Raw genomic sequence first — 15,020 nt, 5'->3', positions numbered from 1 at the left:
TAATACTTACCATAAAATAAAGCTTTAAGTAATTTTCACTTTGTCTCAGTCTCGTTTCATTTAATAACAGACCTAACATCCCCTTCTTACTTTTTTTTTTTTTTAAGATTTTAGTTATTAATTTGAGAGACAAAGAGACCAAGAGAGAGAGATCATGAACAGGGTGGGTGGAGAGGGAGAAGCAAAATCCCTGCTGAACAGGGAGACTGATGAAGGGTTGGATCTCAGGAGTCCAGGATCATCACCTGAGCCAAAAGCAGATGCTTAACCGACTGAGTCACCCAGTCTGTAGGGCTGGAGAACTGTTTTAAAATGTAAAATTGCAGGGGTGCCTGGGTGACTCAGTGGGTTAGGCATCCAACTCTAGTTTTCAGATCAGGTCATGATCTCAGGGTTGTGAGATCAAGCACAGGTCAGGCTCAGTGTGGAGTCCTCTTGAGATTCTCTCTCTCTCTTTCCCCCTGCCCCTCCCCCAACTCATGCTCTCTCTGTCCTCTCTCCCACAAATAAATAAATAAAGTCTTTTAAAAGTGTAAAATTGTATCATTTCTTTCTCTACTTTTTCTGACATGATTTCTTTTGATCCTTTCTATTTTTTTTATAATTTTCTAGTTTGTCTTCCTTTTTTGATATTTCAGTTGTTATACAATTATTTCTTTAGTTCAAAAAGTAGGCACTTTAACAAACTATTTATTTATTTATTTATTTTTTTTTTAAGATTTTATTTATTTATTTGACAGAGAGAGATCACAGTAGACAGAGAGGCAGGCAGAGAGAGAGGGAGAGAGGGAAGCAGGCTCCCTGCTGAGCAGAGAGCCCGATGCGGGACTTGATCCCAGGACCCTGAGATCATGACCTGAGCCGAAGACAGCGGCTTAACCCACTGAGCCACCCAGGTGCCCCTTAACAAACTATTTAAATTCATATCCAACCCCTGTTTTATAATCAATGTTAGTAGGAAATCACAACCCCAACATCTAGTCCTAAGATCTTCACAGATTTTTCAAACTGTTGAGTATCCAGGATGAAGGAATCATGAGCTCCAAAATTTGTTTGTGCATTTACACAATGACAATGGCTAATCTTGGAAAATTCCATAGGTAATGTTGAAGAAGCACACTGTAACATAGGTGATGTTTTAGAGAAAGGGCTCTGTCTTCAGTACTATTGTTTACAAAATGGCACTCACTGAATATTCCTAAGGAAAGAGCTGCAGAGATGTTTTATAAAGCAGTGCTTTCAACCTATCTCTGGTGAAAGATTTTTTTTTCATTGTGTTGTTCACCTACATTTCATAAAATACAGTAAGAATGAATCACTAGAAAATGAAATAAAAAACAATGTCGTGTAAAATACAACCCTGATTTTTTATTAGATTCAACAGACATAAAGTTATTCCACCAACATTTTGTAAAAAAAATAATGTCCAAACATTTGCTCTAATTTTTTTAAACTTACATCATCATGGGTACTGATCTCTGGACCACACTGTTAGCTGAGAGCACTGTGGGGAGAGGGTGGGGGTATATTTCTACAGAGTCTCCTCTTCTTGAATTACCTTAAAAGATGTTGAATTTTACAAGAATATGTTACAGAATCTTATTGAAAATTATGATTTAAACTTTTTAAAAAGGATTTTATTTATTTATTTGACAGAGAAAATGGGAGAGCACAAACAGAGGGGGGCAGCCTAGGGAGAGGGAGCAAAGAGCTCCATTCAGGGCTCGATCACAGAACCCTGGTATCATGACCCGAGCTGAAGGCAGTCGATTAACCAACTGAGTCATCCAGGAGCCTCTGAAAATTATTTTTCAGAGACTCTGATCACACAGAAAGATATGCTGATAATGATTATGCCAGTCTTGGAAGTTATATGAGGAAAGATTATGCAATGGGAGCAACTGTTTTCTTCCTACCAAATAACAGTAATTATTTTGATAATGGTAATATCTTTTATTACAATGTGCTTCAAATTCATTTCAAATACTTTTTTTGGGAATCCTTACAACTTTTATAAGCTTGACAAGATTTTTCATATTCTACAGAGGAGAAAAACAGATACTGAGTTCTCTTGGCTTTCCAAGATGATAAATCTCATCATTGTCAGTCATAGTTCTAGAACACAGGCTTTTTGCCTCTTGTTCTCTTCCAGGTTAATATAATAATTAACACTTGATTTTTTTTTTTTAATTTTACGCTTGATTTTGAAATTTGAGTTGAGGAAATATTGAGAAAGGCTGTAGAAAGGAATGTTCTTTATGATGCTCATCTTTATTCATATGGAGGAGGTACACATTAAAGAAAACCACTGTAGTGTGGAATTCAGGGTGTTGGAATTAATGCAACGGGGTTTAACCACAATAAGTCGTGATAATACTATGGTCTGTGTGCAGTGCACTCCCTTGGAAAGAGCGCCACGAGAGACATGATACTATACAGATACAGGCTTCCATGTGGAAGTACATCTCCATGGTTAGAACATTAAATTTAGTTAGCTCTCTCAGAAACAGACCTGTTCTTTTTCATTTTCATTCCAGAAAAGATTTTCAGGGATTTCTATTTTAGGTTCAGCTCTATCTTTAGGCTGAGTTAACACAAGTTAATAACTTAACACAACCTCCTCGACATTCGCCAAGATGATATTTGAATGTTGCATTTTTGTGCTTACAACCAGACTTTGAGATGAAAAACAGATAGCTGCTGAGATCTCCAACCTGATCTGGTACTTCGAAGATTGGTGACGTGTTAGAACTGGTTCTGTAGATAATAATTAATGTGCGTGTGTGCGTATAGGTGTTAGGGAGGGAGTTGTCCAGTGCCGGAAGACTGGTGCAGGATACACCGTGCCCTGAGGACACTGGATTAAAGATTTGACCACTTCCAACATGTAAATGCACGGTGAGAGGGAGTCAACTCCACGGAGTATTAATTCTTTAATGTCATGCATTTTAATCATATTCTCACCCTATTGAAGTTAGCCTCAGGAAGTAGGTTTTGAAGATGGAGATGAGATAGAATAAGGAAGAATAAAAAGAGGAACGTTTTCTAAACTGTTCAATCTCCAACTTTCCTTTGAACTTCTTTTCCTTAATTTCCCCCAGAGTTCCCCTCTTCAAATTTTAATGACTCCAATGTTCACCATTTATGCAGTGACACACTCTTCCTGTGCTCAGAGTGCTGAATATTTTCTCTACATGAGAGCCCCCCCCCCCAGTAAAGCACTAATCTACCTTCTAGCTCACCAAGTATCACCTACCTGTTTAAAATTCACTATTTCCAAAGTTATCATACTTTCGTAAGCTGCTAATGAAACTCCGGTTAAAATAAGTAAAATTTGTATAAATTGGCAATTTATAATACTGCAAAGCCCATAAAAACCTTTTTTCAAAAATATAGTGGAGTTAGAGTCTTACCAAGTCAGTTAAAAATAATACACACCAGGGTGTACAGAATAAAATTAAAAGAAGTTCACATTACTTAATTTATTCTATCTCTGCTCTATATTGTGGCTGGCATAACATATTTACATTTATTACAAACTTCTTGTTATATTTCCCCTGTCAATACTGTATTATTCATTTTTTTTTAATTTTTGCCAACAGAGACTGAAGCAGCTTATTAACACATACTATTTCCTGATTTATTTGTGAATATAGTAGATGTACCTGTGCTTGTACCAGACCTATATTCTGTTTCTCGAAAAACATTGAATTCTTGGACTGGAGGGATGACAAAAGATTATCACATATTGTCAATTACTTTTTTTTAAGATTTTATTTTATTTATTTGACAGACAGAGATCACAAGTAGGCAGAGAGGCAGACAGACAGGGGGGGAGGAGGGGAAGCAGTCTCCCAGCTGAGCAGAGATCCCCATCCGGGGCTTGATCCCAGGACCCTGAGACCATGACGTGAGCTGAAGGCAGAGGCTTTAACCCACTGAGCCACCCAGGTGCCCCCTCATAATTCTTTATTATTATTTTTTAATAAGGGCACTTAGACTCTGAGGGAGTAAAATACCGGACCAGAGTCCCAAATAACAGCCTGTTTTTAATTAACACAGTTTTGACTATGCCTAAATGAAAGGGGAGAGGGGTTAAGAAAAGAAAGAGAAGGATGGGGGTGGGGGTGGGGCCTGCAGAGGAATGTAATCACGGTTGTAACATTATACTTTGCATAAGTACTCTCATTATATTCCCTAGGCTCTTGCTTTCAGGATTTTATAAGTGTATATACTTTATTTTATGGATGACATAAAATACTTTAAGGATTTTTTTTTTTCAAGCCATAATCTTAGTTCAGTAATTGTATACACAAACTTTTTATTTTTACTATATATTTCAAAATCATATCTTAATTAATTCTAAGAAATTAAGTCTTCTGGTATTAAATAATTTTAGTCAAAATCATGTTTTTCCTTTTTTTAAAATTTTCTGTCATACCTGAATGCAGTAGCAATAACATTATGTTGACTGGATTTTTATCTACTGATTTAGATCACAATTTAAAACACTGCAGCATCTCATGGTCATCATTAGGAATTAAAACCTATAATTTTGGCAAACTGTTGGCTAACTGATCTGTATTTAGTTATATTTAGATCTACATTCAGTTCTTCTCTTGCTTTTCTTTTCGTTCTATTCTCCTCCTCATTCCACTAATTAGGTCTGTTCTCTAGGAGTTATCCTTTAACAGATTGACCTGAGAATTTGCTAACTTGGAGATTCCAGCCACACTTAGCAAAGTATAATCTCTGATTCAGTAATACGTATTCCTCAGATGATACTTATAAAGAAAACAGTTTTAACACTTAAATCTTAGTGATATAAAAAATATCAATTCAGTTATTTACACAAAGAAGTTAATAATTAAAAAAGGAAGGAAGGAAATTAATTAATATAATGGACCGCTCTTCTGGCTATATTCCCATTTTGCAATAAGACAGCTGGAAATGAAAGAAAATAAATATTCAGATACAGATTTTCTTTTTGTGGAATTTAGCATTTTTTTTTCTTTTACTACAGATAATAATACTAAGTCCAAATTATTATTGATGGCAGATTTGGAAGCTTTTGAAATAAAAAAATTTTGATTGATAACGTGACAGATAAGTCAATTATTTGTAAGACTTGTACAGCATCACATTTTTAAAAATAATTCTAAAGACTTTGCAAGATATCAATTAATGTTCAAATCCCATTAGCAAATTAATTAGAATGTAGTTAAAAATCTGCCACAGAGATTGTAGAACAAACAAATCAAGTAATTTACGACTATCCACCAGTGACAATAAAGGAATGTCCATTGGGCTCTAGGGAATTTATTTATTATTAATTAGTGTTAATTTAGTTGTTCTTTTGCTGTTTAATAATTCATATAGTATGACTCATATTGTATCCAATAAACAGAAATTAAGTACAGTTGACCCTTGCACCACACAGGTTTGAACTGCATGGGTCCACTTATATGCAGCTTTTTTTCATTAAATACAATACGGTACTATAAACGTATTTTCTCCTCCTTACAATTTTCTTACCAGTATTTTCTTTTCTCTAGCTTTCTTTATTATAACAATATAATATATAATACATATACAAAATATGTGTTAATCAATTGTTTATGTTACTGGTAAGGTTTCTGGTCAACAGTAGGCTATTATTAGTAGTTAAATTTGGGGGGAGGCAAAAATTATAAATTATATCAATTTGGGGGGAATCAAAAATTATAGATTTGCAACTGTGTGGGGGTCATCCTAACTCCCATTGTTCAAGGGTCAGTTGTGTTTTTGTGCTTCTTCTTCTTTTACTCTTTCTTACATTTCCATTTTCCTTTCTAATTATAATTTTAATGCATTATCTCTTTATTTTTATTTTTAAATTTTTTACTGAAGTGTAACTAACATACACTGTTATATTAATTTCAGGTGTACATGAGATTTAACTACAGATGTTTTAATTGTAAACCAGACAAAAAAAATTTAGATTGTCTTCTAAATCCTACCATAATTCTATATAAGTTAGAACGATATAAGTAGCAGCTAAAAATATCTCAATTTAGATTAGTCTCAAGTATGAGTAACTTATCTCACAAAAATGGAAGCACAGACATGATGAAGTTTTCAGGATAGGTTGAGTGAGTGGCTCCCTGCTTTCAAAAAACCGGGACCTTTCTATTTTCAACTCTGAAGTTCACTGGGCTAAATTTATTTTAAAAGTTGTTCCTCTCTTGATTGCAAGAAAGCTAGCAGCATCTGTCAATGCTATAGGCTTTCTTATTCATTGTGTAACATTAAAGATGACCACGAAAACTTGACCCTCCTTCCATCTTGAGATCAAGACTCTAACCTCTTCTTGAATCTGGGTGGGCTCCCTGACTAACTGAGCAGTAGAATATGGCAGAAGTGATTCTGCACCTGCTTCCAGTACCAGACCTTGAAAGACTGGTAGTTTTGACTTCTTGCTCTTTGAACACTTGCTCTCCGAAGCCAGTGGCCATATTATGAAAAAGCTCAATCAGATCTTGGAGAGGCCCACATGAAAAGCAATTGAAGACTGCCAGCTAGGTTCCCAGGAAGCAGCCAGCACCATTTTACAATCCTTGTAAGTGCACTATCTTGGAAGTCAGTTTTCCATTCCTATTCCAACTGACCAGCTAATGCCTCATGGAATACAGACAAGGTATCCCCACCTAGTCTTGACCAAATTGCAGATTTGGATAATATAAATGATTGTTGTTTAAAGCACTAAGTTTGAGGGATGTTTGTAATAGCAATAGATGATCACAAGAATCATCCTTGTCAAGAGATAGAGAAATATAAGTCCTTGTCTTCAGTGTAATGGGCTAACATAGTTCCAGTGCTCACCCTGGGAGTCACTTCGTGAATTCCAAAGTTGACTGTCTTTGCCTAAACTAACTTAATGCCAAAGTGGAAATGAAATGAGTTTTTACAGATGCACATGGTATATGGAGCAGGGCTAGATTCATAAGAAAGGAAGAAAAATTGATGCCACGAGAAAAATCTGTGATGTCCATTGTTATCTATATACTTTCTTTTAGGAAGATAGAGATCTCATATTCCATTATTTAAAACAGAGATGTTGAAACTTTTATAAATGTCATTAAGTCATTAAGGTAAGGAGGCACTAACAGAGCATATAGAGATTTATGAAAGACCATGTTAAAATAGAGGATCCATCATTTGGAAACCTTATTCTAAGAGAAAAGATCAGATTTAAGTGACTCAAATTCTAAAGATTTATTCTACTTTGCTTTTGAAAAGACTCTCAAAAATACAACAAATACTTTCACAATATTAAGAAAAAATAACATTTTCTAGATCAACTATCTAGGCAAATAAAAATCATGCCTACATGTCTAGGTGAGAGAAAAGATGCCTGAGCCCTTAGGCAAAAGAGCTGACTTACAAATGAATTTTCGAACTTTTCTTTCACAAGGCAGATAACCTATACTCAGTACATGCTTTCTCAATTCTCCAAGGGTAGATTATAAACAGGAAGATGGTCCAGTTTAGAAACTAGAACATGAAAATGACTCACTTTCTATGTGAATCACTTAGTTTTTTAGCTTTATTTATTTATTTATTAATGGCTTATAGAGCAGTTATGCTATAATAGACATTGTACCTTCATCTATAAATTTTTTAATTGCTGTGAGTATATGAGATCCTGTTTATTTAAAAGTTTTTGTTTTTGTTTTTGGTTTTTTTTTTTTAAGATTTTATGTATTTATTTGACCAGAGAGAGAGTGCACACACAAACTGAGGGATCGGCAGGCAGAGGGAGAAGCAGACTCTGTACTGAGTTGGGAGCCCAATGTGAGAGCCCAATCTGGGACTCGATCCCAGGCCCCTGGGATCATGACCTGAGCAGAAGGCAGACGCTTAATGGACTGAGCCACCCAGGTGTCCCTGAAAAATGTGCTCTTAACAATGTTTGATTATAAATCATGTTTTAAACTTTTACATACCCATAGCTAGAGAGGACTCAAAAGCAGAATACCAAATGCATCTCCAAGCAAACAAAATACCTTAACTGTGAGCAAATTCAGAATTATCAAAGCAGAAGAGAGACCACATATCCAATGTCCTGTGGAGTGAAATGTGATGTTCTGGAACCACTTCTATACACAACATGGAAATTTAAAACAATATGGTTTATCTTTCCATTACTCATGTAAGAAAAATGGCACTGAACACAGAGGAGGACAAATTCATTAACTTGAACTCTAGGGTTTTGTGAGTATTTTACTTTATAACAAGACTTTTATTGAATTATGTATTTAAAAAAAAGGAGTCAACTGAAAATTAGAAATAATAATTTATTATTTTAATCAAGCTTATAGAAAAAAAAAAAAACTACCCAGGTCTAAAGTCTTTAAAACAATTTTATAGAGGTTTTGTTTTTGAAATCAGTGTCAGGTCTTCTTTAAAGGACTCAGGTTCCTCAGACTAGGGAGAAAAAAATGGGGTTTTACACTTTAGATGATAGTTGTTTTTTTCTTTATTATGCTTTTTCTTAAATGATATTGTTAATTTGTCCTTGACCTTTTTGTTTATCCATTTATTTATTTTATACCAACTTATGAGCACTATGCTTGGTGCTGAATAAATTTGTTAATAAGGAATCAATTTATTTCCTTAGCTTTTTAGGGCATGGTGGTGGGGAGGGCGGCAGAATATGATTTTAACTAGATTTCCATGATGGAATTGAGTGTTGTGACTTTTAATTATAAATCAGCCTCACTGATACCCTGATTTTAGTCTTCCCTGATTTCCCATTAAATTTAATCTGAACAAATGCCGTGAATGGAATTTTCAGCTAGCATTAGAGTTACCATGCATACAACCCAAACATACACACACCCAGGTGTATTTCCATTTATCTTTGCTGAAAAAAAAAAAGAAAAATACAGAGATCCTTTTATAACATATGTTATATTCCACTGCATGGCTGCCGGGACATCTTTCAAGGTAAATTTTTACTTGACAACATCTACCTTTTTCTCTCCAACAGAAAAAGCAAGGTTTTGACCTCGCAGCAAATGCTTTCTTCCACTGTTGCTACAATTTTTCACTCCTGAGTAATTTGGATTGCAACAGTAACGAGTAGCTTTGAAGAGCTGAGGTGGAAGGTAAAAGGTTATTTTGCCCCAAATGGAAATCTCCAGCTGTCCCTGTGATAATTGAGAGGTCTACAGTAATAAGTGATTCCAACGGAAAGAATATCCTGAATGCGAAATGAGAGCTTTGATAGGTTTATTTTGTGGTATAAATGAACTGAAGAAAAGCGCACATTCTGAACTGACTCGCGGCATGCTCTTAATAAAGGTGAACAGTCTTCAGATTTCACACCGAGGGCTTAGGCAGTGCAACTTCCAAATGAAATAACTACTCCAAAGATCTTTTGCTCAGCCGGAGAATTTTGTACACAAACAGGGGTCCAGGTGTTACCAGAGAGACACCTTCTCAACAAGTATGTGTTTTAGATGTAGACGATCCAGGTTCAAGTCCTTTGTTAGTCCTTAGTAGCTGCGCAACTTGAGCAAGTTATTTGACATTTTTGAAACTCAGTGTTTTCATCTGTAATATGAATGTCGGTTGTACTAGTAAACAATTGAGAAATGGCTCAACTCTCAGAAATGTGGATAAAAATGCAAGCAAGATTGGTCTATCTTAAAGAGAAATAAGAAGCCATATTTTCATGTGAGAGTCATCGAGAGTCCAAGTTTAGTTTACATTCAAATATACTTGGGTTTGGAGTACTAAATCTCTGGCCCCAACTGTGTCAATCCAGTCTTGCTAATTTACTGATCTAAAATTTAGTTCGCTAATGTGTAAACTTTTGGATTTTGAAGGAATTATTGAGACAAGTTAATGAGATCATTCATATAGTGTTTAGAATGGTTTTTGCACATTGTTCACACTTAAACAACCAATAGTAAGTATTTAATATCCGTTAACAAAATGGTCAATTGAAATGTTAGTTAATGAGGGGAAAATGAATGAAAGAGAAGAAAAAAATACAAAGACCAGCATTATCAGCATTAAGGACCAAGAATGCCCAGTAGGCCAACTGACCCATTCTTGCTGACAGCTATCTCCCTATAACGAAGATGGTTACTTCAGGGTATATAGATGTTTGATATTATTAGAAATTCAAGTATTATAAATAATACCTTTTTCTTTTGATTTCATTATTTCCAGACAACCATCTATCATCTGATTTCCCACTGACTTGCATAGAGGAAACAAAAATGATGGTCTCTCCAGACCCAAATAAATATCTGATCTGGTTATTAAAGTTTTCACTGAAATGAATCCCCAGATCTTCTGAATTTATACATTAGTCTTTGTACATTTCAGTAGAAAGAGTCAGCCACTCTAGGCTTTATAGCTTCTGGATATACAATAAAATTTCTTAATGCCTCAGACTGAGAACATGACTATAATAAACTGACAGTAAGATATGGCTTCTATTCAGGGATCCATCCTGGAAAAACATGGTGTTTTTCTAACACATTAGAAAACTCTAAAACCGCAATCCTGCTTTCCCATGAATATTGTTTTAATTAAGTTAAAAATATATTTGGTTATATATATATATATGTGTATATATATGTATATTTGGTTATATATATATATATATGGTTCAGTTACAAAGTGAAATGATAAAAATTTCATTGTATTTATATGAATTATGAGGCTGATTACAGAATGATTAGTAATGAATATCTTATCTGCCATGATTAGGGGATGCTCTGAAGTGTGGACAGGATTACATTTTATTACTGGATTACAAATACTGCCTTTTAATCTTACACTAAGCATATTGTAGGAATAAAAATGAAACTTAAGATAAATATTTAAGATTCTGACAATTTTATAACTTAACACAGACAGAGGTACATTGCTAAAACTTTCTGAATGCAATTATTTGAAGGAGGGCTGGTTTGACTTTTAATTACCTTTATTATATGTATACAGAAATATATAGATAAATATGTAGACATAACTACTTTTAAAATTGATGTTATTTAGCAGTTGTCCATCCTCAAGGGATTTATTTTTAATAAGTAACAACTCATAATTAGTGTATCAATATTATAGCATGTACATGGTTGCTTTCAAATGACTTTTGTGTCAATCAAAACAATTTGTTTTGTTAAATATTTTAAACTACATCTGAAACTAATGATGTAGTATAAATTAGCTAATTGAATTTAAATTAAAAAAATAAAATACATATTTTAAATAATCATCTTGGATATTATTTGTAAAACTGCTTTGCAGAATTTGTAAGTAGGTTTATAAGTAAGGATAAGCTTCTAACAAGCTCTTATTTAAATTTTCATAACTTTGGAATTGTATAATCTGAAATAGATCAAGTTTAACTGTAGCATCTCAAGTGAAAAGAGTACTAGTCACAGAGGAAGAAATTAATACCTGAAAATATGGCTGTAGAATTATTGTAAGATTATTGTTTTAGCAATGCATTTATAGTGTATTAGAAATACTAATTTAGAGTTTATGTAATAAATCTTCTCTATACTGAGATATATATTGTCATTTATGTTAATTAAAAAGGTTAGAATTGGCTCAATTTTCAGATATGCTAAACAAAAATAAGAAAAATTATCAGGTAAACAAAAATATAAATATTATTCAAAATATGGGAATGTGCAAATTTTTTCAAATATCTTTAAGAACACTAAAAGAATATTCATAATTGATACATGTTAAATTCATGATGTATCATTCTTATTTACTAAATGATTCTCAAGTTAAATCTTTTTAAATAATACATTTTATGAATCTTCTATTTATAGGATTTGGTACACTGAGTCAAAATGCTATCTTCTCTTAAATTAAGAAAATCATATTTGTCTTTAATTTTGAGGGCATCTTAAATTTGCCAAAATATGAATTTATTGGTATATAGAACTTTATATATCTTTAAATGAACAAATTTAAATCTTTGCTTACAAAGACTTAATCTTTTATAAAAGAGTGATAGCCTGTATTTCAAAAGTTTAATTATAATATTTCTTTAAAAATAATTGGTATCTTAGAATTTCAAAAAAGTTCTGACATGTAATTTGTCATTGATAATGACCCTGAAAGATGGAGAACAGATGTTATTATTCCTATTTTAAATTTGTGAACATTGAAACTCTGAAATATCTTGCAGCTTATCCAAGGTGATTTAGCTAATGTTCAGGGAAACTACCAACTGTTTGACTCTTATTCTGATGCTTTTTTTTCTTTTAAGATTCTATTTACTTATTTGAAAGAGAGAACGTGTGCTAGAGAGAGAGAGAGAGATTGAGGGAGAGAGAGAGCATAAGTAGGGGGGAGGAAGCAGGGGCAGAGGGAGAGGGAGAAGCAGACTCCCTGATGAGCCACCCAGGTGCCCCTCTGGTGCTTTCCCTAAAATATTAATGAATTATGTGAAATGATGTGTTATGATCCAATAAAACATCATGATTACTATAACATAATAAAGAATCCTTCAAGTTCACATGATGATTAATTTCATTTAAAAGGGATCTGGGATGCCTGGGTGGCTCAGTGGGTTAAAGCCTCTGCCTTGGCTCAGGTCATCATCTCAGGGTCCTGGAATTGAGCCCTACATCGGGCTCTCTGCTTGGCAGGGAGCCTGTTTCCCCCCATCTCTCTCTCTCTGCCTGCCTCTCTGCCTACTTGTGCTCTCTCTCTGTCAAATAAATAAATAAATAATAAATATTTATTTTTATTATTATTTAAATTAATAAATAAAATCTTAAATACATATATACATACATACATACATAAGAGGGATCAAATTTTGCATGTATATATGTGTGTGTGTGTGAGTGCATGGAGTCCGTTAACATATAAAAAGACAATCCATGTATACCCAATTGTAACTTTCTTATACGCTGCAATCAGGGTGTTGTTTTAATATTTGAAATGGGATTTGGAAGAGAAGAATTGGCTTTTATGACATTTTACATCAGCTGAAACAGTAAAGAAAGGCAATCATTAATGATTTTAAAAGGAAGATGTCTTTTTGTAGTTTTCATACGTTAATTGCTGTAGGGATAAATTCAAATGACCATTTTACTAATTATTGTTCATAATATCCTTCCACACAAACGAGTAATTGGCATTTTGTTTCCACAGTCATTTTTGGAATGCTCATAGTGGAGACATTTCTCCCTTTCTTGTAACTGCGGAGGAAGTTCTTGTGGCCCCTGGAAACCAACTGTGCTCTAAAACAACCACCACAACCAGACTCACCTCAGTGGTTAGATAAAAATCTTCAAAATTGTTTCCAGTCTAGACGCAATTCATTAAAAAGGTTTTGCACCTTCTCAATTGTAAACACAACAGGAGAAAAGAATCAAGAAAAATATAATTGTCTAACTCAGTCTTAAAATAATTACACAGAAAGTTAGTTTCATCCCTCTGGCCTCCTTAAACAACCACCACCACCACCACAAAATGGTGAGGGGAAGATCATCGCCATTCCCTTTCTGTAGGGTAATACATAACACTTAAAGAATAACACTATGCCCTGGCCTAATATATAATATATATATAATATGTATATTATATATATATTATATATAGTATATATAGTATATGTACATATATTATATGTATATATACACACATATATAATATACACACATATATAAATATATATACATATACATATATATAATATATGAATATATATATAATATAAAACTGATTAAGAAGTGCATAAAATTATATGCAGAGCAGATTTTATGTATTAATAAGAACTTTCTCACTCTATTCACACAGAGGTCATTTTCCTCCTATGCTTCCCAAATAAGATTGTCTTCTATAGAGTTAGTAAATCTCTTTCCATCAACATAAACTAAAGTTCCACCCTAGAATCTGGCCTTGCAAATCAAAATTGAAAGATAACATGGAGAAAATGTGACAAAGAAGTTATTGAAGATCAGCTTAAGAGAAGCATTAGAAGGCAAAGCAGGTAGAATTGACTTAACTGTTTGCAACATTTGAGGCAAGTTCCAAGTTTCTTTTTAATATTATAATGAGGTATGCAGTTCAGTAACATCTGGCACTGAATACATTTTCCGTACATTTGCTGAAGGAATGGAAAATGAAATTTCTTACCTTGTAGTTACAGTTAAGCAAGAAATACCTAGCTGCCCTTCTAACCATCCTGTCCTCTTTAAAAAAAAAAAAAAAAAAAAAAAAAAGGGAAATGTAATAGTGATTAAACCTCTAGGCTTTAGCATAAGAATGAATTGAATTTAAACCCTGGTTTTATCTCACCACCTGGATAATTTGGGGCAGGTTAGCCTAAATCTTTTTCCTCCCTGTTTTCCTCCTATTCTTGCTCCCTTCTTCACTCTCTTTCTGTCTTCTCCTCCCCTCCCTTCCCCCTTCCCCTCCCCCTCCCCCTCCTTCTCCCCCTTCTTCTTCTTCTTCTTCTTCTTCTTCTTCACAGAGAAAGTCATGTGCACAATTTATTTAATTGAAAACCTCTACAAGTTTAAAAAGGAAAGTCATCATCCTCTATCCTACCATTTCCAACAACTGAATCCTGCTCCTAAGAAGCAAGCACTTTTCTATTTACCAGGATTTTCCTCAAAAAATGTGTTTTTCTTCTTCCATACAAATTTAAGGATATTTTGTTCCAGCTCTGTGAAAAATGTCAATTGCATTTTAATAGGGATTGCATTGAATGTGTAGACTGCTCTGGGTAGCATAGACATGTTAACAACATTTGTTCTTTCAATCCATAAGCATGGAATATTTTTCCATTTCTGTGTGTCTACCTCAATTTCTTTCATAAGTGTTCTGTAGCTTTTAGAGTACAGATCCTTTACCTCTTTGGTTAGGTTTATTTCTAGGTATCTCATGGTTTTTGGTGCAATTGTAAATGGAATTGGTTCCTTATTTTCTCTTTCTTCTATCTCATTGTTAGTATATAGAAATGCAACTGATTTCTGTGCATTGATTCT

Source organism: Martes martes (assembly GCF_963455335.1).
Source record: "Martes martes genome assembly, chromosome: 2".
In the NCBI taxonomy this organism is placed as follows: domain Eukaryota; kingdom Metazoa; phylum Chordata; class Mammalia; order Carnivora; family Mustelidae; genus Martes; species Martes martes.
The sequence above is the reverse complement of the archived record's forward strand: the minus strand, read 5'-3'. Positions refer to the sequence as shown.